The 26,855-nt window shown below is 49.7% G+C and overlaps 1 long non-coding RNA gene across 1 annotated transcript; it reads right to left on the bottom strand.

Annotated features, from left to right (window-relative positions):
- Nucleotides 1–350: 350 nt before the first annotated feature.
- Nucleotides 351–26,390, bottom strand: LOC130348984 (uncharacterized). The gene is made up of 3 exons (XR_008886431.1): nt 26,258–26,390; nt 14,996–15,068; nt 351–424 (listed from the first exon to the last, which is right to left on the bottom strand). It is a non-coding gene; the product is annotated as an uncharacterized LOC130348984 (long non-coding RNA).
- Nucleotides 26,391–26,855: the final 465 nt, after the last annotated feature.

The raw sequence follows: 26,855 nt of genomic DNA, 5'->3' as shown, positions 1-26,855 counted from the left end.
GGTAGGGGTGCCCAGTGGAAATGTTTTTTCCAAGGGGTGCCTTGAGCCGAAAAAGGTTGGGAAACACTGGTCTAACATAAACTTGTAAACTCTGCAGTCAGTTTAGTCTATTCTATTAAATATTGAAAAAGGGGATTTCTACAAATAAAAAAAACAGAGAATAAGGATCATAAATGTTCCTACTCTCTGTACCTGAGATATGGTTGTGTTATAAAAGAAGCTGTCCATAGACGATATACTTATTAACAACACATATATCTTCATGTAGAAGGGAGAGACTATAACATCTCTGCAGGTCTAGATAGTACATCTAGCCAGATTGTTATCAGTAATTAATATAAATATTAGTTACCTGTCTCGCTGTTCCTTTTTGCAGCTAACGAGTGTATACGTCACGTTCACCTTCTCACGGGGCATCAGTCACCTGTAAAAAAGAGACACATGTATGATAACATGTTCCTAATACATGCTACAGACACTAATATATATAACACTCTAGGGCCAGAACTACTTATCTCAGGGATTATGAAACTGCATATGGAAAAGGAACAAAAAAAGATGGAACACATAGGGATCTAGATGATTTTTTAACTTAAAATACAATTAGAGATGAGTGAAACGAAGTTGACGAACCCAAATTCATTACGATTTTCATGAAAAATTCGATTCGCAACGAATACGAATATCGCCGCGATTCTATCGCGCAAATCGCTTCATTAAACTACATTTTACAGCGTTCCAGGCTATTGGAGACCTAAGATGGTGGATCCACATGTGAGTACATGGGGCAGGGGATTATGGGAGGGCGGGAAACAGCGGCGGGAATGAAGATAGGCGGGCTGACCCTGAATCACATGTGAGATGCAGCCTATCAGTGTTCACTGACCCCTGTGATGTAACACCCCTATATAATCGGCGGCCATCTTCCCTCTGGTCATTTCTCCTATGCACGAGATAGGGAAAGGAAGTGACTGCACGTCTGTGTGCTGATCGCATACAACGGCGTTATACAGCATCCGATCGCTACAAGTAGCGGTGACATCAGCATTAGGGAAAGATACAGGGCACAGTGTTGCTGCAGTTCTGACCGAGAACCATTCTAGCAAAACCTTGTATTCTCCTTACTCAATATAGCAGGCATAGAGGTGCTGCATAGCAGTAACCTGCGTCATTGATCTCACAGCTGTTTTACCTGTATGAAGCATCTAATCTCCTCTTTTTTCAGCCCAATTGAGTTTTTTCTGTTGCTCCACAAATCTGATTCTCACAGTTGTGTGACAGAGTGCAATTTAGGGTTTAATCCCTGTAAAAAAAAAATTCTGTGGTGCTGCCCAGTTGGGTCCTGCTGCTGTTCAGAAATAAGTCATATTAGTGTGGACTTTAGTGCCCTTTTACCATTTTTCACCTGTTACTCTGTCTCTGGGCTGAATTCAGTGTTATACCACACGGTATACACCTGCCAGTGTATGAAAGAAAAAAAAAAGGTTTTCCTGCGTACAAATACGCTTAACAGTGGCCTTATCATTGCAAAGGGCCTACATACAAGCAAATAGCGTACCATATACTACCTTTTTTTCTGTCTCTGTGCTAAATTAAGTGTTATACCACACGTTATTCACCTGCTGGTGTATAAAAGAAAAAAAAAAGGTTTTCCTGCGTACAAATACGCTTAACAGTGGCCTTATCATTGCAAAGGGCCTACATACAAGCAAATAGCGTACCATATACTCCCTTTTTTTCTGTCTCTGTGCTAAATTCAGTGTTATACCACACTTTATACACCTGCCGGTGTATTAAAGAAAAAAAAAAGTTTTTCCAGCATACAAATACGCTTAACAGTGGCCTTATCATTGCAAAGGGCCTACATACAAGCAAATAGCGTACCATATACTACCTTTTTTTCTGTCTCTGTGCTAAATTAAGTGTTATACCACACGTTATACACCTGCCGGTGTATGAAAGCAAATAGCAAATAGCAACAAGCAAATAGCGTACCATATACCACCTTTTTTTCTGTATTTCTGTCTCTGTGCTAAATTCAGTGCTATTCCACACATTAGTATACACCGGCTGGTGTATACAATAAAAAAAAGAGTTTTTTTCTGCGTATAAATACGCTTAACAGTACCCTCATCATTGCAAAGGGCATACATAGAACCAAGTAGTGTACTATTTACTACCTGTTATTCTGTCTCTGTGCTAGATTCAATGCTATTCCACACATTAGTATACACCTGCTGGTGTATTTAAAAAAAAAAAGTGTTTTTTTTTGCGTAGAGATACGCATACCAGTGCGCTCATCATTGCAAAGGGCATACATACAACAAAGGAGTGTACTATTTAGTAACTGTTATTCTGTCTAGGCCTATATACTTTGAAAGGACAGCCGTAAGTAATCGCCTGCTGATGTTCTATACACTCATAAATGCACTAAGTATGTCAGGCAGGGAAGTGCCAGGACGTGCACAGAGAAGGGGCAGAGGCCTACATACGTCAGGCAGAGTTGGCAGCAGACTTGGGGCGAGTGGCAGCAGGAGTCGCAGCAATAGGCCTGAGCTCCCGATAACACCCAGTGGTCGTGTCGTCGACCCATCTCTCCTCGTCAATTGGTTTGCACACTCATCCCCATCATCACAAGCGACATCTGACAACCCCAGTCAAGAGTCGGTGGGTTCCTCAGACACAACCCTCAGTTGGCATGGCCCGGGAGCAGTCCCCGTAATCCCATTGCCTTTGTCCTATGCTGTTCCTTCTCCCAAAGAAGTATCTCATGCTTGGGGTTCAGCTCCACTATTTAGTGAGGATGATGTAATAGAGGATAGTCAGCATCTAATGGGCAGCCAAGAATGTGAGGAGACATGCGTCGCTTGCTCCACAAGGCGGGCAAGTAGTGATGCGGAGAGTGACGTGGGAGGCGGTGTTTCAATTGTTCAGGGTCCTGAGGCAGACACTGTTGTGGAACACGAGGATTACATCAGTGACATGCACACATCTTTTGATGATGATGAAGCCGATCGCAATTGGGAGCCGGGTGCAGAAGCCGGGGCTTCATCATCATCAGGAAAAGAGATTTGCTCTTTGTCTATGAGGCAGCAAGGCGGTAGCACGGTTGGCAATCAGCGTGGTGGTGGCAGTAGTGGAAATTCAGGAGCCAAACGTGCCAGGGGGAGACCACCTGCTTCGCGGCAAGCTACCATTCGGGGAGGTAGTGAAACAGGGGTTCCTGGAGACGGCGCCAAGAGCAGTGAAATAGTGCGGACTGCGGGTGGGAAAATCAGCTACTCTGCGGTGTGGTTGTTCTTCATAAAGAATCCGGAGGACCATAGCGTAGTCACATGCAAAATCTGTCGGCAGAAAGTGAAGCGTGGCCAGGGTCCCAATCTCGGCACCACGGCCCTGCGTCAACACATGATTCGCCACCAAAAAGCGGCCTGGGATAACTGTGGCTCCGATGTAGTGGTCCAGCCTGCCGCATCACCCAGTGGCCATCCGCTCCCTCCGTCATCCAGCCAAGGCTCCACCACCTCAGCCGAAGGGAGCATTGTGTCAAACCCTCCTTCTTGCGCTCCTGCTTCTTCCGCTCGTAGTCAGCCATTCCGCCAACAATCGATCGGCGAAGCCATGCCCAAGAGACAACAGTATGCGCCCACTCATCCAACGGCGCAGAAGTTGAATGTGCTCCTGTCCAAGTTGTTGGTGTTGCAGTCCCTCCCTTTCCAACTGGTGGACTCTGCAGCTTACAGGGAATTGATGGCTTGTGCCGAGCCGAGGTGGAGAGTCCCAAGCCGTCATTTCTTTGCCAAGAAGGCAGTACCAGCCCTGCATAAGTTTGTACAAGAGAAGGTGGGCCAGTCCTTGAGCCTGTCGGTGTGTTCAAAAGTGCACGGCAGCGCCGACGTGTGGAGCTGTAACTACAGGCAGGGACAATACATATCTTTTACGGCCCACAACAGCAACTTGGACAGGTCACACCGCTTCCTCCTCCACGCTCTCGCAGTTGGTCCTTTTACAGTGTGCGCCTCCTCCTCCTCCCCGTGTCCTCGGCCTCCACTGCACGTCCAAATCTCTGTGGTCCTTCATTGTACCACGTGTATAGGGCACAGCGGTGTCAAGCCGTCCTTCACATGGTTTGCCTTGGCGAACGGAGTCACACAGGGGAGGAACTGCTAAAGTTCACTAGGGAAGAAATCCGAGTATGGCTTACTCCACGAAATCTGTAAATGGGAACCACGGTGACCGACAATGGGAAGAATATTGTGGCCGCGCTGCAACAAGGAAGTGTGAACCATTCGCCCTGCATTGCACACATGTTGAATCTGGTTGTCAAGAAGTTCATCAAGTCTTCACCCCATTTGCAAGATGTCCTGACAATGGCAAGGAAACTGTGCATGCATTTCAGCCACTCGTACACCGCCAAGCACACTTTGCTTGAGCTGCAGCGTCAGAACGGTATCCCACAACATAGTCTCATTTGTGACGTTGCCACACGTTGGAATTCCACCCTCCATATGTTGGACAGACTATACAAACAAACAAAAAAAAGCCATCACAGATTTTTTGATGATACAAGCAGATAGGAGTACTCCCCTGTGTAACTTCAATGTGAACAAGTGGCAGCTCATACGTGACACCTGCCGTTTGCTGAGGCCCTTTGAGGAAGCCACGTTTTTTGTTAGTCGCTCGAATTACGCCATGAACGACGTAATTCCACTCCTACATTTACTCCAAAAAATGATTGAAAACATGGTTGGTCACGGCAATGGAGACGTTGCGCCTACATCAGAAGGCTACATGAGTCCTGTGGGGGATGAACTGGAGGAGGAGGATGAGGGGCAGAGCGGAGCACAGTTTACGGTGGATTAGATGGCCGGTGTTTCTGGTCATTGGACAGGAGAGGAGGAGCAGCCAGAGGAGCTGGAGGGTTATTACAAGGGAGGTGAGACAGAAGACCCAGACACACTGTGGCAGTATGCAGTATGCAGTGGAGATGGAGGCAGGTAGTCCCAGCGAGTCACTGTCACAAATGGCACGATGCATGCTGAGTTGCTTGCGTAGTGACCCCCGAATTGTCAAAAATTCGTCAGTGCGATGACTTCTCGATCTCCACCTTATTAGACCCTCGCTACTGGGCCAGAATGGGGGCCTTTTTTACACCCACTGAGAGGGAGGACAAACTGACCTACTTCAGGGAGCTTCTACGTAGTCGGTTGGCCGATGCTAATCGGCCACATGGTCCATCCACTCGCAGGTCTGACTCAGGGGGGCCCTCTGCGCTCACCTTCCACTGCCACGGCTGCTGGGGAGGGGAGGGGTGACAGGAGCAGTATCGGCTCAATCAGCAGCAGCCTGAGTCTACAGTCGCTGATGAGTAGCTTCCTTCAGCCGCATAGTGAAGCTACTCATCAGCAGCAGGCGGACATGGAGCAGGACCTGAACCAGCAGGTGGCGCTTACCTCGACATGACCCTGCCAACAACCGTTGAAGATCCGCTGGACTTCTGGGCAGCCAAACTTGATTTATGGACGCAACTAGCGGAGTTTGTCCTGGAAAAGCTGTCCTGCCCGGCCAGTAGTGTGCAATCAGAGCGGGTATTTAGTGCGGCCGGGGCCATAGTCACCCCAAGGCGAACTCGTCTGTCCACAAAAAATGTGGAGAGACTGACGTTTGTCAAGATGAATCAGGGATGGATCAGCCAGGATTTCTAGCCACCAATGACAGATGGATCTGAGTAGATTAACCATGCTCCTACAACAAAATTTTCTCTATTGTGGTTGGTTATGAAACCCTCTGGGGCAGGCCTGGGCATTGTACAGCCCGCTTGCCACATATGGCCCTTTGATTGGCTCTGACTGGCCCGCGATGATTGGGGGACAACTATGCTGCCTAATCTGGGGGACAACTATGCTCCTAATCTGGGGGACATCTATGCTGCCTAATCTGGGTGACATCTATGCTGCCTAATCTGGGGGACATCTATGCTGCCTAATCTGAAGGACATCTATGCTGCCTAATCTTGGTGACATCTATGCTGCCTAATCTGGGTGACATCTATGCTGCCTAATCTGGGGGACATCTATGCTGCCAAATCTGGGGGACAAGCATGCTCCTTATCCGGGGGACATCTATGCTGCCTAATCTGGGTGACATCTATGCTGCCTAATCTGGGGGACATCTATGCTGCCAAATCTGGGGGACAAGCATGCTCCTTATCCGGGGGACATCTATGCTGCCTACTCTGGGGGACAAGTATGCTCCTAATCTGGGGGACATCTATGCTGCCTAATCTGGGGGACAACTATGCTCCTTATCTGGGGGACAACTATGCTCCTAATCTGGGGGACATGTATGCTGCCTAATCTGGGTGACATCTATGCTGCCTAATCTAGGGGACAACTATGCTCCTAATATGGGGAAAACTGATGCTTCTGGCCTTGGGCCTATAATTTTTTGAAGTTTAGCAGTAGCTAAATACATGCTTAATGCAAATGTCAACATTGATCTTTAAATGTAAGGGGTTATGAAACCCTCTTGGGTACTGCGAATGACTGCTCCAGACTCATTCTGTGTCTTTCACAAACTACTTGCCTCCCTGGTGCCTCAGGCCTTGGGCCTATAATTTTTTGAAGTTTAGCAGTAGCTAAATACATGCTTAATGCAAATATAATCATTGATCTTTAAATGTAAGGGGTTATGAAAACCTCTTGGGTACTGTAAATGCATGATCCAGACTCATTCTGTGTCTTTCAGGAACTACTTGCCTCCCTGGTGCCTCTGGCCTTGGGCCTTAGCAGTAGCTAAATACATGCTTAATGCAAATTTCAACAATTATCGTTAAATTCTCGGCGCTCTGCCAGGGCCTTCTCCTTCCCCGCCTGGGCCGATCCGAGGACCTCACTAACCAACTCACTAACTAATTCAATCGCTTATAGCGACGGGCGGTGTGTACAAAGGGCAGGGACTTAATCAATGCCAGCTTATGACCCTCACTTACTGGTAATTCCTCGTTTTAAGGTTAAATAATTGCAATCCCAGATCCCTATCACGAACTGGTTTCACGCTAATCCGTTCAGTGGAGCGCTAGTGCGGCCCAGGACATCTGAGGCCATAACACACCTGTTATTGCTCAATCTCGCAATTGATCAGGCAAGGTACGGGGTTATTATAGCCTCTTGGGTACTGCTGAGGCCTACTCCTGACTGCTCCTGGTGCAATGTATGGGGTAATTAAACACTCTTGGGTAGTGTTATTGTTAAATTTACTGATAATTTTATCAGTAATAAAATTGAATTTTGCAGAATGATAACCATTACACAACGAAACGCTTGTTGCGTGTGATTTTTTAATGAAAAAAATAAATAAATATGGAGAGGGATTAACTCTGCTTAATAATTTTTGGCGATTAGAATCCTTTTGTGATCTGATCTTTTGGAGACAGATGCGCTTACACACATGTAATAATTTTTTAAACCAAATTTCAAACATTGTGTGGTTTATTATTTTTGAGAAGAATGTCTTTTGGTGGTCCACCGTCCTGCATTATAGAGTCTTCTGAACTGCTGTATATGCGCTTGTTTTTAAAAAACAGGTATTTTGTCAGACAATTTCAATAAAATTTTGCATTTTTTTGGGGTGGATTATGAAGCCCGGGTGTGTACTCGTGCATCAGCCAACTCCAGGCTGTGTCTTTCAGGCAATCTATGGGTTCCTGATGCCTGGGTCTGGGAATAAAAAATTTTTTGATTGCGGGTGCTACCAAAAAAGATGGACACACCCTTATCCGTTCAGTGGAGCGCGCCTGCGGCCCCGGACATCTGAGGGCATAACACACCTGTTATTGCTCGATCTCAGGAGAAGGGGGGTTCATCATCGGGAGAAGAGAGCTGCAGGTTGCCCTTGAGTCAGCAAGGCGGTAGCACAGTTGGCAGTCAGCGTGGTGTGGCAGTAGTGGAAATTCTGGAGCCAAACGTGCCCGGGGGAGACCACCTGCTTCGCGGCAGCTTACCTTTCCGGGAGTTAGCGGGTTACCAGCACCGGTCGATGAAAGATAGAGACACGCTAATCCGTTCAGTGGAGCGCGCCTGCGGCCTCAGAATTCTGAGGGCATAACAAACCTGGTATTGCTCAATCTTGCAATTGATCGTGCAAAGGTAGGGGTTATTAAAGCCTCTTGGGTACTGCTGAGGCCTACTCTTGACTGCTCCTGGTGCAATGTATGGGGTAATTAAACACTCTTGGGTAGTGTTTTTTTTATTTTTTTATTTACTGATAATTTTATCGGTAATAAAATTGAATTTTCCAGAATGCTAATCGTTACACAACGGAACGCTTGTTGCATGTGATTTTTTTATGAAAAAAAAAATACGGACAGGGATTAACTCTGCTTCATCATTTTGATCGAAAAAGGTCCTTTGGTGATCTGATCTTTTGGAGACAGATGCGCTTACACACATATTGAATTAGTTTTTGTAAAAAAATTTCAAACATTGTGTGGTTTATTATTTTTGAGAAGAATGTCTTTGGGTGGTCCACTGTCCGGCATTATAGAGTCTTGTGAACTGTTGGATATGAGCTTGTTCTTACACAAAGGTATTTCTTTAAAACATTTCTAAAATGTTGTTGTTTTTTGGAGGGGATTGTGAAGCCTGGGTGTTTACTGGTGCATCAGCCAACTCCAGGCTGTGTCCTTCAGGCAATATATGGTTTCCTGATGCCGCAGAGGTGGGGCCTGGGTCTGGAAATTTCAAATTTTTGGATAGCGGGTGCTACCTATGAGAAATCTTTGTCAAAAATTTCATATATTGTGTTGTTTTTTGGAGGGGATTGTGAAGCCCGGGTGTGTACTGGTGAATCAGCCAACTCCAGGCTGTGTCCTTCAGGCAATATATGGGTTACTGATGCCGCAGAGGTGGGGCCTGGGTCTGTTAATTTCAAATTTTTGGATAGCTGGTGCTACCAATGAAAAATCTTTGTCAAAATTTTCATTTATTGTGTTGTTTTTTTTTTTTTTTGGGGGGGGGGGGGGGATTGTGAAGCCCTGGTGTTTAGTGTACTAGTGCATCAGCCAACTCCACGCTGTGCCATTCAGACACTAAATGGTCTCCTCTTGCTGCCAACACCTCCACGCTGTGCCATTCAGCCACTATATGGTGTCCTCATGCTGCCAACACCTCCACGCTGTGCCATGCAGCCACTATATGGTGTCCTCATGCTGCCAACACCTCCACGCTGTGCCATTCATCCACTATATGGTGTCCTCATGCTGCCAACACCTCCACGCTGTGCCATTCATCCACTATATGGTGTCCTCATGCTGCCAACACCTCCACGCTATGTCATTCAGTCACTATATGGTCTCCAGACACTGATGCCACCACCAGGCTCTGTCATTGTGCTTCTGTGCGGCAGTGATTCCAAGAGCGATGCCGGTAATCTGCATGCTATTCTGAATAACAGTATTATTTCATTACCCCAGCACACTCCATATGCGTTTTAGGACACAGCAAAGTGTTCTATACCCCTATAGAGGCTGTATGTAGGCTAGAAATAGCCTTTTTTAATATCGATTCGCCGCAAACAAATTCGGATCTAAACAAACTTTTCGGGAAAATTCGGCAAATCGGCCGAATCGAATTTTTGAAAAGTTCGCTCATCTCTAAATATAATGTATATTTTTTTTATTTATTGTTTTATCAAAACTTTTTATAATATATATCACAGTTAATCATGCAATGGGAATGTATGCCTTTTAATTTAAAAAGGGGTGGTTGAATTATTTTATTAAATGTTTTACCCCGCTGTCAACCCTATTTGATCCCCATTGTCATCCTTGTCCACCCCCCTGTCATCCCTGTTCACTTCTCCCTGTCTCCCATATCCACCGCCCCTTTCTCCCGTGTCCACCCCTGTCATCCATGTCCACCTTGGTCACCCCTCTGTCACCCCTGTCCATCCCCCTGTCACCCATGTTCAACCCTCCCCTCTAGCCACCCCCAGTCTACCCCTCTGTCACCAATGTCCACCCCCTATTTACCCCTCTGTCCCTTTGTCACCCCTGTCCACCCCTCTCTTTCACCCCTGTCCCCCCTCTGACCCCCTATAACCCCTGTTCACCCCCGTGTCTCCCATATCCACCCACCTGTAATCCATGTGAGCCTTGACCTCCCACCTATCCACCCCACTGTCACCCCTGTCCACCCCTCTGTTATCACCTTGTCACTTCTGTCTACTTGTCACCCTCTACAACCCCCTGTCACCCACGTACACCCCTTTGTCACCCATGTACACTCCTCTACACCCCTTTGCCAGCCATGTACACACCTGTGTTACCCATGTACACTCCTCTGTTACCAATGTACACTTATCTATGCTCCTCTGTCACACAGGTACACCCCTAAACACCCATCTGTTTCCCATGTATACTCCTCTACACCCCTCTGTCACCCATGCACACTCTTCTACACCCATCTGTCTCCCCTCTACACACCTCTGTCACCCATCTACACCTCTATATTACCCCTACACCCCTTTTGTCACCCATGTACACTCCTCTACACCCCTTTGCCAGCCATGTACACACCTGTGTTACCCATGTACACTCCTTTACACTCCTCTGTCACCCAATGTACATTCCTCTACACTCCTCTGTCACCCATGTACACTCCTCCACGCTCCACTGTCACCAATGTACACTCCTCTACACCCCTGTCACCCATGTACGCTCTTCTACATCCATCTGTCACCCCTCTACACCCTCTCTCCCATGATCATTGTACACCTCTCTATCACCCCCTACACCCCTCTGTACACTCTTCTACACCCTTCTGTCACCCATGTACACTCACCTTCCACTCATGTACACTCTTCTACACCCCTCTGCCACCCTTGTATACTCCTCTACACCCCTCTATCACCCATGTACACCCCTCTATACCCCTCTGTTACCAACGTACACTCCTGTAAGCTCCTCTGTCACCCATGTACACTCCTCCACACTCCACTGTCACCAATTTACACCCCTCTATACCCCTCTGTTACCCATGTACACTCCTCTACACTCCTCTGTTACCAATGTACACTTCTCTATGCTCCTCTGTCACACATGTACACCCCTAGACACCCATCTGTTTCCCATGTACACTCCTCTACACCCCTCTGTCACCCATGCACACTCTTTTACACCCATCTGTCTCCCCTCTACACACCTCTGTCACCCATCTACACCTCTATATTGCCCCCTACACCCCTTCTGTCACCCATGTATACTCCTCTACACCCCTTTGCCAGCCGTCTACACACCTGTGTTACCCATTTGCACTCCTCTACATTCCTCTGTTACCAATGCACACTCCTCTACGCTCCTCTGTCACCCATGTGTACTCCTCTATGCTCCTCTGTCACCCATGTACACTCCACTACACCCCTAACACCCCGCTGTCACCCATGAATGCCCTCCTGTCACCCATGTACACCCCTCTATAACCATCTGTTTCCCATGTACACTTCTCTACACCCCTCTGTCACCGATGCACACTCTTCTACACCCATCTGTCACCCCTCTACACCCCTCTGTCCCCCATGTACACCTCTATATTACCCCCTACACCCCTTCTGTCACCAATGTACACTCCTCTACACCCCTTTGCCAGCCATGTACACACCTGTGTTACCCATTTACACTCCTCTACACTACACATTAATGTCACCGGCGGGGATGCGACCCGCGTAGCGGGACGCGCCCGCTCGCGGCTCGCATCCCAGTCTCCTTGCCCGTCCTGTCCTCCAACGGCTCAGTCTGATTGGCGCCTGGCCCAATTAGTGATCACATCTGTGGCCTCTCTATTTAAACTCACTTCCCCTTCCCAGCATTGCCGGATCTTGTTGCCCTTGTGCCAGTGAAAGCGTTCCTTGTATGTCCCAAGCCAGTGTTCCAGACCCTCTGCCGTTGCCCCTGACTACGATCCTTGCTGCCTGCCCTGACCTTCTGCTACGTCCGACCTTGCTCTTGCTTAATCCCTTGTACCACGTCTATCTCAGCCGTTAGTTGGGGTTGAGTCGCTATCGGGTGGAACGACCTGGGGGTTACCTGCCGCTGCAAGTCCATCCCGCTTTGCGGCGGGCTCTGGTGAAAACCAGTAACCCCTTAGACTCCGTTCCCCTTGTACGGCCCACGTCATCTCCCCACTGACACAGAGGATCCACCACCAGTATCCTCTCAGTATCCAGATCCTGACAGTAGATCCGGCCATGGATCCCGCTGAGGTCCCGCTGCCAGTTGTCACTGACCTTACCACGGTGGTCGCCCAGCAATCTCAACAGATAGCGCAACAAGGACATCAGCTGTCCCAACTGACTGTCATGCTGCAAAAACTCCTGCCACAGCTTCAGCAACCATCTCCTCCGCCAGCTCCTGCACCTCCTCCGCAGTGAGTGGCCGCTTCCAGCCTCCACTTGTCCCTGCCGGACAAATTTGATGGGGACTCTAAACAATGCCGTGGTTTCCTGTCTCAATGTTCCCTACACTTGGAGATGATGTCGGACCAATTTCCCACAGAACGGTCTAAGGTGGCTTTCGTGGTTAGTCTCCTGTCTGGAAAGGCCTTGTCATGGGCCACACCGCTCTGGGACCGCAATGATCCTGTCACTGCCACTGTCCAGTCCTTCTTCACTGAGGTTCGTAGTGTCTTCGAGGAACCAGCCCTGACCTTCTGCTACGTCCGACCTTGCTCTTGCCTAATCCCTTGTACCGCGCCTATCTCAGCCGTCAGTTGGGGTTGAGTCGCTATCGGGTGGAACGACCTGGGGGTTACCTGCCGCTGCAAGTCCATCCCGCTTTGCGGCAGGCTCTGTTGAAAACCAGTAACCCCTTAGACTCCGTTCCCCTTGTACGGCCCACGTCATCACCCCACTGACACAGAGGATCCACCACCAGTATCCTCACAGTATCCGGATCCTGACAGTACACTTCTCTACGCTCCTCTGTCACACATGTGCACCCCTAAACACCCATCTGTTTCCCATGTACACTCCTCTACACCCCTCTGTCACCCATGTACACTCTTCTACACCCATCTGTCTCCCCTCTACACACCTCTGTCACCCATCTACACCTCTATATTAGCCCCTACACCCCTTCTGTCACCCATGTACTCTCCTCTACACCTCTTTGCCAGCCATGTACACACCTGTGTTACCCATGTACACTCCTCTATACTCCTCTGTTACCAATGTACACTCCTCTTTGCTCCTCTGTCACCCATGTACACTCCTCCATGCTCCACTGTCACCAATGTACACTCCTCTACACCCCTCTGTCAGGCTGGGTTCACACCCCGTTTTGTTAAATACGGCTCCCGTATACGGTTGGGAGGAGGGGGGGCCGGGCTTAATTGCGGCGCCCGCACTCAGCCGTATTTGGGAACCGTATTTAATGTATGTCTATGAGCCGACCGGAGTGAACCGCAGCATCCGCTCGGCTTCGTTTTCGGCCGTATGCGGTTTCCCGGCCGCAGGCAAAAACGAATACGGCTGAGTGCGGGCGCCGCGATTAAGCACCGCCCCCCCTCCTCCCAACCGTATACGGGAGCCGTATTTAACAAAACGTGGTGTGAACCCAGCCTCACCTATGTACGCTCTTATACATCCATCTGTCACCCCTCTACACTGTCTCTCACCCTTGTACACCTCTCTAACACCCCCTACACCCCTCTGTCACCCATGTACACTCTTCTACACCCTTCTGTCACCCATGTACACCCCTCTATACCCCTCTGCTACCCTATGCACTCCTCTGTCACCCATGTACACATCACTACACCCCCAACACCCAGCTGTCACCCATGTACACCCCTCTGTCACCCCCTTATGCCCTCCTGTCACCCATGTACACTCCACTCTCACCCATGTACACTCCTCTCTCACCCATGTACACTCCTCTACACCCCTCTGTCACATGTACACTTCTTTACACCCCGCTATCACCTATGCACACTCTTCTACACCCATCTGTCATCCCCCTACACCCCTGTCACCCATGTACACCCCTCTGTCACCCCCTACGTCCTGTCACCCATGTACACTCCTCTACACCCCACTGTCCCACATGTACACCCAGCTATAACCCATGTATACTCCTCTCCTTCCCTCTTTCACCCTTGTACACTCCTCTACACCCCTTTGCCACCCATGTACACTCCTCTATACGCCTCTGTTACCAATGTAAACTCCTCTATGCTCCTGTCACCCATGTACACTGCTCTACGCACCCCTGCCACCCATGTTCACCCTCCTACACCCCTCTATTACCCATGTACACTTCTCTATGCTTCTCTGTCACCCATGTACACTCCTCTAAACCCCCAACACCCCTCTGTCACCCATGTACACACCTCTATCACCCCCTACACCTCCCTTTCATCCATGTACATTCCTCTACACCCCTCTGCCTCCCATGTACACTCCTCTACACCCCTCTGCCACCCATGTACATTCCTCTACACACCTCTATCACCCATGTACACTCCTCTGCACCCCTATGTCACCCATGTACACTCCTCTACACCCCTCTGCCACCCGTGTACACTCCTCTACACCCCATATTGTGCATTGCGGCTTTTCCCCTTTTGTTTTTTGGCTTATCAACTTTGGTAGGGGTGCCCAGTGGAATTTTTTTTTTCCAAGGGGTGCCTTGAGCCGAAAAAGGTTGGGAAACACAGGTCTAACATAAACTTGTAAACTCTGCAGTCAGTTTAGTCTATTCTATTAAATATTGAAAAAGGGGATTCCTACAAATGAAATAAAACAGAGAATAAGGATCATAAATGTTCCTACTCTCTGTACCTGAGATATGGTTGTGTTATATAAGAAGCTGTCCATAGACAATATACTTATTAACAACACATATATCTTCATGTAGAAGGGAGAGACTATAACATCTCTGCAGGTCTAGATAGTACATCTAGCCTGATTGTTATCAGTAATTAATATAAATATTAATTACCTGTCTCGCGGTTCCTTTTTTGCAGCTGACGAGGGTTTATGTCACGTTCACCTTCTCACGGGGCATCAATCACCTGTAAAGAAAGACAAAGGTATGATAACATGTTCCTAATACATGCTACAGACACTAATATATATAACACTCTAGGGCCAGAACTACTTATCTCAGGGATTATGAAACTGCACATGAAAAAGGAACAAAAAAAGATGGAACACATAAGGATCTAGTTCATTATTTTAACTTAAAATATAATGTATATTTTTAATATTTATTTATTTATAGTTTTATCAAATTTTTTTATAATATATATCACAGTTCATCATGTAATGGGAATGTATGCCTTTTAATTTTAAAAGGGGTGGTTGAATTATTTTATTAAATGTTTTACCCCTCTGTCCCTCTGTCCCCCCTATTTTATCCCCCTTTCCATCCTTGTCCACCCCCCTGTCACCCCTGTTCACTTCTCCCCGTCTCCTATATCCACCGCCCATTTCTCCCGTGTCCACCCCTGTCATCCATGTTCACCATGGTCACCCCTCTGTCAACCCTGTCCATCCCCCTGTCATCGATGTTCAACCCTACCCTCTAACCACCCCCAGTCTACCCCTCTGTCACCAATGTCCACCCCCTATTCACCCCTCTGTCCCTTTGTCACCCCTGTCCACCACTCTCTGTCACCCCTGTCCACCGTCTGACCCCCTATAACCCCTGTTCACCCCCTGTCTTCCATATCCACCCACCTGTAATCCATGTGAACCTTGACCTCCCACCTATCTACCCCTCTGTCACCCCTCTCCAACCCCGTCACCCATGTTCACCCCCCATTGTCCACCCCTCTGACCACATCCTTGTCACGCATGTCCACCATGTATTCACCATTCTGTCCCTTTGTCACCCCTGTCCACCCCTCTGTTATCACCTTGTCACTTTTGTCTACTTGTCACCCTCTATAACCCCCTGTCACACATGTACACTCCTCTACATTGCTTTGTCACCCATGCAAACCCCTCTACACCCCTCTGTCACCCAAACACACCCCTTTGTCACCCATGTACACTCCTCTGTCACCCATGTACATGCCTCTATTACCTCTTACACCCCTCTGTCACCAAGGTCCACCCCCCCCCTCTGACCACCCACCAATCTACGCCTCAGTTACCCATGTACACTTATCTACGCTCCACTGTGACTTATGTACACTCTTCTACACCCCGCTGTCACCCCCTTTGACCCCCTGTCACCCATGTAAACCCTTCTTCACCCCTCTGTCACCTATGTACTTTCTTCTACACCCCTCTTTCATGCATGAACACCCCTCCAACACCCATGTACACCACTCTGTCACCCATGTACACTCCTCTAAACCCCTCTGTCACCCATGTACATTCCTCTACACCCATCTATAACCCATGTGCACTCTTCTGCACCCATCTGTCACCCTTCTACACTCCGTTGTCACCCATGTACACCACTCTTCCACCCCTACACCCCTCTGTCACCCATGTACACCCCTCTGTCACCCCCTATGCCACTCTGTCACCCATGTTCACACTTCTACACCCCTCTATCACCCGTGTACACTAATCTACCACTCATGTACACTCCTCTACACTCCTCTGCCACCCATGTACATTCCTCTACACCCTTTATCACCCATGTACATCCCTCAACATCCCTCAGTTACCCATGTACACTCCTCTACGCTCCACTGTCACCCATGTACACTCCTCTACACCCGTGTGTCACCCATTTACACCCCTCTAATACCCATGTACACTCCTCTACGCTTCACTGTCAGCCATGTACACTCCTCTACATCCCCTCTGTAACCCATGAAAATCCCTCAACACCCCTCTGTCGCCCATGTACAGTCCTCTATGCTCCTCTGTCACCCATGTACATTCCTCTACACCCTGTGTAACCCATGAACATCCCTCTACAACCCTCTGTTACTCAAGTACACTTCTCTATTGTTACGCTCACAGCGTTCTCCTGTTCGCAGCTCCCCGGTCAGACCCGCTGACTGGGAGCGCTGCGATAATGTCCCTAGCCGTGATGCGATCCGCGATGCGGGACGCGCCCGCTCGCGATTCGCATTCCGGCCCGCTTACCAGACTCGTTCTCCGTCTGTGCTGTCCCGGTGCGCGCGGCCCCGCTCCCTAGGGCGCGCGCGCGCCGGCTCTTTAAGATTTAAAGGCCCAGTTCACCAATGATTGGTGTCTGGCCCAATCAGTCTGATTAGCTTCCACCTGCTCCCTGTCGATATAACCTCACTTCCCCTTCCCTTCCTGGCCGGATCTTGTTGCCATCATGAGCATTGGACTGCATCACGAAAAAATTTAACTTTTTGTTTTGCCCAACTGCACCTCTGAAGTCCTCCTCGGTCTGCCATGGCTCCAACGCCACTCTCCTACCCTTGACTGGACCACCGGGGTGATCAAGAGCTGGGGTGCTTCTTGCCACAAAAAATGCCTTACGTCTGCTCCCAGTCCCGTCAGTCAAACCTCAGTGTCTCCTCCTATACCTGGTCTCCCCAAGGCCTATCAGGACTATGCTGTGTCTCTTCCTCATAGCCCCCGTCCTGGTAACACTCTGCCCCGTGCCAAGCTTCACCCTCTTCCCCCCCTCCCCACTCCCACGCCTTCTGGTTTGCCCGCTGTTGATGAGGTTACCCGGGACTTCTCCACCATCTGGAAAGAGACTCAAAAATCCCTCATACAGGCCTCATCCCGGATGAAGAAGCATGCCGACAAAAAAAGAAGAACTCCTCCTGTCTTTGTTCCTGGAGACAAAGTGTGGCTCTCCGCCAAGTATATCCGCTTCCGTTTTCCCAGTTATAAACTAGGACCACGTTATCTTGGACCCTTTAAAATCAAGTGCCAAATCAATCCTGTCTCCTACAAACTCCTTCTTCCCCCTTCTCTCCGTATTCCTAACGCTTTTCATGTCTCTCTCCTTAAACCGCTAATCCTTAACCGCTTCTCTCTCAAGGTTGTTGCTCCTACTTCTGTCTCCGGGTCCTCAGATGTCTTCTCGGTTAAAGGAATTCTCGCGTCTAAGACGGTCAGAGGTAAAAAAAAAATTCTTGTAGATTGGGAGAATTGCGGCCCTGAGGAGAGGTCATGGGAACCCGAGGATAACATTCTCGACAAGGACCTAATTCACAAATTTTCAGGTTCCAAAAAGAGGGGGAGACCCAAGGGGGGGGGGGGGGTACTGTTACGCCGAGCGCTCCGGGTCCCCGCTCCTCCCCGGAGCGTTCGCAGCGTTCTCCTGTTCGCAGCGCCCCGGTCAGACCCGCTGACCGGGAGCGCTGCGATAATGTCCCTAGCCGTGATGCGATCCGCGATGCGGGACGCGTCCGCTCGCGATTCGCATCCCGGCCCGCTTACCTGACTCGTTCCCCGTCTGTGCTGTCCCGGCGCGCGCGGCCCCGCTCCCTAGGGCGCGCGCGCGCCGGCTCTTTAAGATTTAAAGGGCCAGTGCACCAATGATTGGTGTCTGGCCCAATCAGTCTGATTAGCTTCCACCTGCTCCCTGTCTATATAACCTCACTTCCCCTTCCCTTCCTGGCCGGATCTTGTTGCCATTGTGCCAGTGAAAGTGTTCCTTGTGTATCCCAAACCAGTGTTCCAGACCTCTTGCCGTTGCCCCTGACTACGATCCTTGCTGCCTGCCCTGACCTTCTGCTACGTCCGACCTTGCTCTTGCCTAATCCCTTGTACCGCGCCTATCTCAGCAGTCAGAGAGGTTGAGCCGTTGCCGGTGGATACGACCTGGTTGCTACTGCCGCTGCAAGACCATCCCGCTTTGAGGCGGGCTCTGGTGAATACCAGTAGCAACTTAGAACCGGTCCGCCAGCACGGTCCACGCCAATCCCTCTCTGACACAGAGGATCCACCTCCAGCCTGCCGAATCCTGACAGTAGATCCGGCCATGGATCCCGCTGAGGTGCCGCTGCCAAGTCTCGCTGACATATCCACGGTGGTCGCCCAGCAATCCCGACTGCTCGCCCAACAAGGTCACCAGCTGTCGCACTTGACCGCCATGCTACAGCAACTTCAGTCACAGCTACAGCAGCAACCATCTCCTCCGCCGGCTCCTGCACCTCCTCCGCAGCGAGCGGCCGCTCCTAACCTCTGCTTGTCCCTGCCGGAAAAATTTGATGGGGACTCTAGACTCTGCCGTGGTTTCCTGTAACAATGTTCCCTACATTTGGAGATGTTGTCGCACCAATTTCCTACAGAACGGTCGAAGGTGGCTTTCGTGGTTAGTCTCCTGTCTGGGAAGGCCCTGTCATGGGCCACACCGCTCTGGGACCGCGATGATCCTGTCACCGCCACTGTACAGTCCTTCTTCGCTGAGGTTCGCAGTGTCTTCAAGGAACCAGCCCAAGCTTCTTCTGCCGAAACTGCCTTGCTGAACCTGGTTCAGGGAAATTCTTCTGTAGGCGAATACGCCATCCAATTTCGTACCCTCGCCTCTGAATTATCTTGGAACAACGAGGCCCTCTGCGCGACCTTTAAAAAAGGCCTATCCAGTAACATCAAAGATGTGCTGGCCGCACGAGAAATTCCTGCCAACCTGCATGAACTTATCCATTTGGCCACCCGCATTGACATGCGTTTTTCTGAAAGACACCAAGAGCTCCGCCAGGGAAAATACCTTGATCTCTGGGCACCTCTCTCACAGTATCCTTTGCAATCTACCCCTGTGCCTCCCGCCGAGGAGGCTATGCAAGTGGATCGGTCTCGCCTGACCCATGAAGAGAGGACTGGCCGCAGAGATAAAAATTTATGTCTGTACTGCGCTAGTACCAAACATTTCTTGGTGGATTGCCCTATTCGTCCTCCACTTCTGGGAAACGCATGTACGCACCCAGCTCACGTGGGTGTGGCGTCTCTAGGCCTGAAGTCTGCTTCTCCACGTCTCACTGTGCCCGTACGGATTTCTCCTTCTGCCAACTCCTCCTTCTCAGCTGTGGCCTTCTTGGACTCTGGTTCTGCGGTAAATTTTATTTTGGCCTCTTTTGTTAATAAGTTCAACATCCCTGTGACCCGTCTCGCCAAGCCGCTCTACATTTCCTCGGTCAACGGAGTAAAATTGGACTGCACTGTGCGTTACCGCACAGAACCCCTGCTCATGAGCATTGGACTGCATCACGAAAAAATTTAACTTTGTGTTTTGCCCAACTGCACCTCTGAAGTCCTCCTCGGTCTGCCATGGCTCCAACGCCACTCTCCTACCCTTGACTGGACCACCGGGGAGATCAAGAGCTGGGGTGCTTCTTGCCACAAAAAATGCCTCACGTCTGCTCCCAGTCCCGTCAGTCAAACCTCAGTGTCTCCTCCTATACCTGGTCTCCCCAAGGCCTATCAGGACTATGCTGTGTCTCCTCCTTATAGCCCCCGTCCTGGTAACACTCTGCCCCGTGCCAAGCTTCACCCTCTTCCCCCCCTCCCCACTCCCACGCCTTCTGGTTTGCCCGCTGTTGATGAGGTTACCCGGGACTTCTCCACCATCTGGAAAGAGACTCAAAAATCCCTTATACAGGCCTCATCCCGGATGAAGAAGCATGCCGACAAAAAAAGAAGAACTCCTCCTGTCTTTGTTCCTGGAGACAAAGTGTGGCTCTTCGCCAAGTATATCCGCTTCCGTGTCCCCAGTTATAAACTGGGACCACGTTATCTTGGACCCTTTAAAATCAAGTGCCAAATCAATCCTGTCTCCTACAAACTCCTTCTTCCCCCTTCTCTCCGTATTCCTAACGCTTTTCATGTCTCTCTCCTTAAACCACTAATCCTTAACCGCTTCTCTCCCAAGGTTGTTTCTCCTACTCCTGTCTCCGGGTCCTCAGATGTCTTCTCGGTTAAAGGGTCTCCGGGAGCGCTGCGATAATGTCCCTAGCAGTGATGCGATCCGCGATGCGGGACGCGCCCGCTCGCGATTCGCATCCCGGCCCGCTTACCTGACTCGTTCCCCGTCTGTGCTGTCCCGGCGCGCGCGGCCTCGCTCCCTAGGGCGCGCGCGCCGGCTCTTTAAGATTTAAAGGGCCAGTGCACCAATGATTGGTGTCTGGCCCAATCAGTCTGATTAGCTTCCACCTGCTCCCTGTCTATATAACCTCACTTCCCCTTCCCTTCCTGGCCGGATCTTGTTGCCATTGTGCCAGTGAAAGCGTTCCTTGTGTATCCCAAGCCAGTGTTCCAGACCTCTTGCCATTGCCCCTGACTACGATCCTTGCTGCCTGCCCTGACCTTCTGCTACGTCCGACCTTGCTCTTGCCTAATCCCTTGTACCGCGCCTATCTCAGCAGTCAGAGAGGTTGAGCCGTTGCCGGTGGATACGACCTGGTTGCTACCGCCGCTGCAAGACCATCCCGCTTTGCGGCGGGCTCTGGTGAATACCAGTAGCAACTTAGAACCGGTCCGCCGGCACGGTCCACACCAATCCCTCTCTGACACAGAGGATCCACCTCCAGCCTGCCGAATCCTGACATCTATGCTCCTCTGTTATCCATGTGTCCCCATGTACACTCCTGTACACCCCTCTGTCACCCATGTACACCCCTCTAATACCCATGTACACTCCTCTATGCTCCTCTGTCACCCATGCACACTCCTCCAAACCCCTCTGTCACCGATGTACTCCCCTCTTATACCAATGTACATTCCTCTACACCCCTCTGTTATCCATGTACACTGCTCTACAGTACTGTCACCCATGTACACTCCTCTACACCCCAACACCCCTCTGTGACCCATGTACCCCCCTCTATCACCTCCTACACCCCCTGTCACCCATGTACACTCCTCTATATCCCTCTGTAACTCGTGTACAACCCTCTAATATCCATGTACGCTCCTCTACACCCCTCTGTTACCCATGTACACTCCTCTACACTCCTCTGTCACCCATGTACATTCCTCTACACCCTGTGTAACCCATGAACATCCCTCTACAACCCTCTGTTACTCAAGTACACTTCTCTATGCTCCTCTGTTATCCATGTGTCACCCATGTACACTCCTGTACACCCCTCTGTCACCCATGCACACCCCTCTAATACCCATGTACACTCCTCTACACCATCTGTTACCCATGTACACTCCTCTATGCTTCACTGTCAGCCATATACACTTCTCTACATCCCCTCTGTAACCCATGAACATCCCTCTACACCCCTCTGTTACCCATGTACACTCCTCTATGCTCCTCTGTCACCCATGTACGCTCCTCCAAACCCCTCTGTCACCGATGTACACCCCTCTAATACCAATGTACGCTCCTCTACACCCCTCTGTTACCCATGTACACTCCTCTACGCTTAACTGTCAGCCATGTACACTCCTCTACATCCCCTCTGTCACCGATGCACACCCCTCTAATACCAATGTACACTCCTCTACATCCCAATGTCTCCAATGTACACTCCTGTACACCCCTCTGTCACCCATGAACACCATTCTGTCACCCATGTACACCCCTTTACACCCCTCTACACCCATCTGTTTCCCATGTACACCCCTCTATGCTCCTCTGTCACCCATGTACATTCCTCTACACCCTCTGTAACCCATGAACATCCCTCTACACCTCTCTGTTACCCATGTATACTCCTCTACACCCCTCTGTCACCGATGTACACCCCTCTAATACCCATGTACACTCCTCTACACCCCTCTGTTACCCATGTACACTCCTCTATGCTTCACTGTCAGCCATGTACACTCCTCTACATCCCCTCTGTCACCGATGCACACCCCTCGAATACCAATGTACACTCCTCTACATCCCTGTCTCCCAAGTACACTCCTGTACACCCCTCTGTCACCCATGAACACCATTCTGTCACCCATGTACGCCCCTCTACACCCATCTGTTTCCCATGTACACTCCTCTATGCTCCTCTGTCTACTATTTACATTCCTTTACACCCTCTGTAACCCATGAACATCCCTCTTAACCCCTCTCTTACCCATGTACACTTCTCTAAACCCCTATGTTACCGATGTACACCCCTCTAATACTAATGTACACTCCTGTACACCCCTCTGTTATCCATGTACATGCCTCTACTGTACTCTGTCACTCATGTACACTCCTCTACACCCCAACACCCCTCTGTGACCCATGTACCCCCTCTATCACCTCCTACACCCCCTGTCACCCATGTACACTCCTCTACATCCCTCTAATTCCCATGTACACTCCTTTACACCCCTCTATCACCCATGAACACCATTCTGTCACCCATGTACACCAATCTACACCCCTCTGTTACCCATGTACATTCCTCTATGCTCCTCTGTCACCCATGTACACTCCACTACACCCCTAACACCCTGCTGTCACCCATGTACGCCCTCCTGTCACCCATGTACACCCCTCTACACCCATCTGTTTCCCACGTACACTCCTCTACACCCCGCTGTCACCCATGCACACTCTTCTACACCCATCTGTCACCCCTCTACATCCCTCTGTCACCCATGTACACCTCTATATTAACCCCTACACCCCTTCTGTCCCCCATATAAACTGCTCTGCACCCCTTGCTGTGATCACCATGATTCCCGTTTCAATTCTGACCAGCGTATTATGTTTTTCCCAGGTCAATCGTGTCTCTTATGACCCGTTGGCTTGGAAAATAAGGGTGATCAGGGTGCCACCTCCTCCTATCACCTACCATTGGTCAATCAGGACTGATCGACCAATGGCAGGAGGGGGGCGGGAGGGAATAAAGTTCAAATCCCCGCTCTACTAGGGATCGACCGATTATCGGTTTGGCCGATATTATCGGCCGATAATCACGATTTTGGGCATTATTTGTATCTGCAATTACCTTGCCGATAATCCGATAATGCCCTGCACCACCCGCACCGCGACCGCATCCCCCACCGACCCGCCGCACCGCGTCGCACCCCCCACCGCACCGCCCCGGCCCCATTGCCTCCCCCCATCCCCGATTTTATAATTACCTGTTCCTGGGAGCCTGGGTGCATGCTACTTCTGGCTCCTGCTGCGTCCTGCTTTACGCTGTGCGCAATGACGAGTGACGTGACGCGACGCAATGTCACCGTCAGTGCGCACAGTGACAGCTCAGGAGGACGCCACCGGAGCCAGATGTAGAGTGGACCCCGGGCCCCGGGAACAGGTAATTATAAAACCAGGGATGGGGGAGGCAATGGGGTGCGGTGCGGTGGGTCGGTGGGGGGTGGTCGTGGTGCGGTGGGGTGGTAGTGGCGTGGAGCGGTGCGGCGGTGGGGGGGGGGTGGTCGCGGTGGCGGTGATAGGACTCAGGAGGACCCCCGGACAGGCAGGGGGATAGAAGCGGGTGGCGGCAGCGGGGTATGGCACCGCAAAAGCCACTGCAGTTCATTGATTTAAAGCGCCCTCTTTAAATCAATGATCTGCAGCGGTGTCGTGGGGGGGATCAATAGCCGATAACATACCGGAACATTGGTATAAATTATCGGCTATTGGCCCTAACCTCCACAGATTATCGGTATTGGCCCTAAAAAATGATATCGGTCATTCCCTACGCTCTACCCGCCCATGGAAGTCTGGGCAGATCAGGGGGGCGGGGTCTTGGAAAGTGTCTCGGAGGTTCGGGGCCTTACTGGCGTCAGGCAGCAGGCAGTGGCAGATAGCAAGGGACAATCCAGAGGAGTGGCAGCAGTGGAGGAGACTGCAGGCGATAGTAAAGATCATCTTTGGTGAGTGATCTTTACCGTAGCCTCCCATGCCGGGAGTTGTAGTTTTGCAACATCTTGGGGACCACAGAATGGAGACTACTGTGCAGTGGTCTCCAAACTGTGGTTTCCACATTTTGCAAAACTACTACTCTCAGCATGCCCAGACAGTCCAGGCATGATGGGAGTTGTAGTTTTGTAACAGTTAGAGGCACCTTGGTTGGGAAACACTGACAAAGATAGATAGGTAGACAGACAGATAGATAGATAGATAGATAGATCAGTGTTTCCTGAAGAGGGTGCCTCCAGCTGTTGCAAAACTACAACTTCCAGCATACTGGAGTCACCCTGATTGGGAAACATTGATCTATGTCCTATATCTATTCCCTATCTATCTCAGTGTTTCCCTTCCAGGGTGCCTCCAGCGGTTGCAAAACTACAACTCCCAGCATACTGGGAGTTGTAGTTTTGCAACAGCTGGAGGCAACCTGTTCAGGAAACACTGATCTATGTCCTATCTATCTATCTATCGCCTATCTAGCTATCTATCTATCTATCTATCTATCTATCTATCTATCGCCTATCTATCTATCTATCTATCTATCTATCGCCTATCTATCTATCTATCTATCTCAGTGAGAGATATAAGATTACTAATCCTCCATGTACCTGCATTGTTTTGATAATTGTTGCCCTTAGTTACGACCCACTATGGATGGGTAACACATGCTCAGTTCACCTGCAGTCTCCTGAAGTTAATGGCGGTTTGTCTCCACTGTGCTTATAAGCAAGGGGGATTGTGGGAGAGTGTGTGCTCTGTTGCCTGGCAACAGTAGGGTTATCGCTCAGAGAGGAAACTAGGTGATCAGATCCACGGGGGAGAAGAACTCTACAGGGATATAAGTTATTTTTTTTAATAACAGCACATTTCTTCCCCTTTACATATATGTATCGGGCACACATTTATTAAAACCAGTGCAGAGGAAAAATTGACCAGTTGCCCGTAGCAACCAATAAGATTGCTTCTTTCATTTAAAAATAAAGGCTTCTGAAATCTGAAAGAAGCGATCTGATTGGTTGCTATGTGCAATTGCTCCACTCTTTCTCTGCACAGATTTTGATGATTCTCCTTCATAGACTTAATATGCCCACACAGTACTTACACCCCACCCCCCCAACTCTTTGTGTAATAGAATTGAATAAACAGTATATACTTGGTCATTTGGGAACATCAGCAAAGTGTCTAGTTAAATAATTAGATTTAATACAATTTACATTATTATTTTGACACATTATATTCAATAGATCTAGTCATCATTTCTAGAGCATTTCTAGAGCAAGTCTAGAACTCTAGATGCATTCTGACCAATATTTAGGATTATTGGGGGCGATCTATCAAAACCTGACCAGAAGAAAAGTTGCTGAGTTGCCCAGAGCAACCAATCAAATTGCTTCTTTCATTTTTAACAAGGCCTCTGCAAAATGAAAGAAGCAATCTGATTGGTTGCTATGGGCAACTTAGCAACTTTTCCTCTGGACAGGTTTTGATAAATCTCCCCCTATGTACCTCTCCTGTGTCCTCTTGTCCTCTTCCTCATCTCCTGCTCTTTGTGTGCACTCCCTCTGATAGCTAAGGCCTGAGCTGTACTAGTGGCTGGTAGAGATAGCTCCAAACACTTGATGATGTCACATGTGTGATGTCATAAGGGAAGATTAACAAAGAAAGTTGGTAAGGCCACTGTATGATTTTATATTGTTAGTTTTAATGGGATTTGTTAGGCTTCCATTGTGATATCTAACATTTTACAAGACAAAATATTAACCTGTTGTAATTAAGGACAGAGGGCGTACCTGAACACCCTCTGTATTTCCGATCACTGCCACTCGCCACTGATATCACTGATACCTATCAGAAGCCATCCCGGCACAGCGGCTAGGGGCTATTTCAGCTTGTCCTTGCTCCCGGCGGGGCTGGGATTCGCATCGCGGGACGCGCCCTCATGCGAATCCCGGCCCGTCACTTACGACGCTCCTCTGCCACCTCCTCCACTGTATCTCAGCTCCTGCCCACATGTCCCCGTCTCCTAGGGCGCGCACGCCGGAGCCTTGAAATTTAAAGGGCCAGTATTCCCCTAATTATGTGTAACACCTGACACTACTCTATA

Source organism: Hyla sarda, unplaced genomic scaffold, assembly GCF_029499605.1.
Source record: "Hyla sarda isolate aHylSar1 unplaced genomic scaffold, aHylSar1.hap1 scaffold_899, whole genome shotgun sequence".
Taxonomy (NCBI): Eukaryota; Metazoa; Chordata; class Amphibia; order Anura; family Hylidae; genus Hyla; species Hyla sarda.
This window is presented reverse-complemented; position numbering and strand designations above follow the sequence as displayed.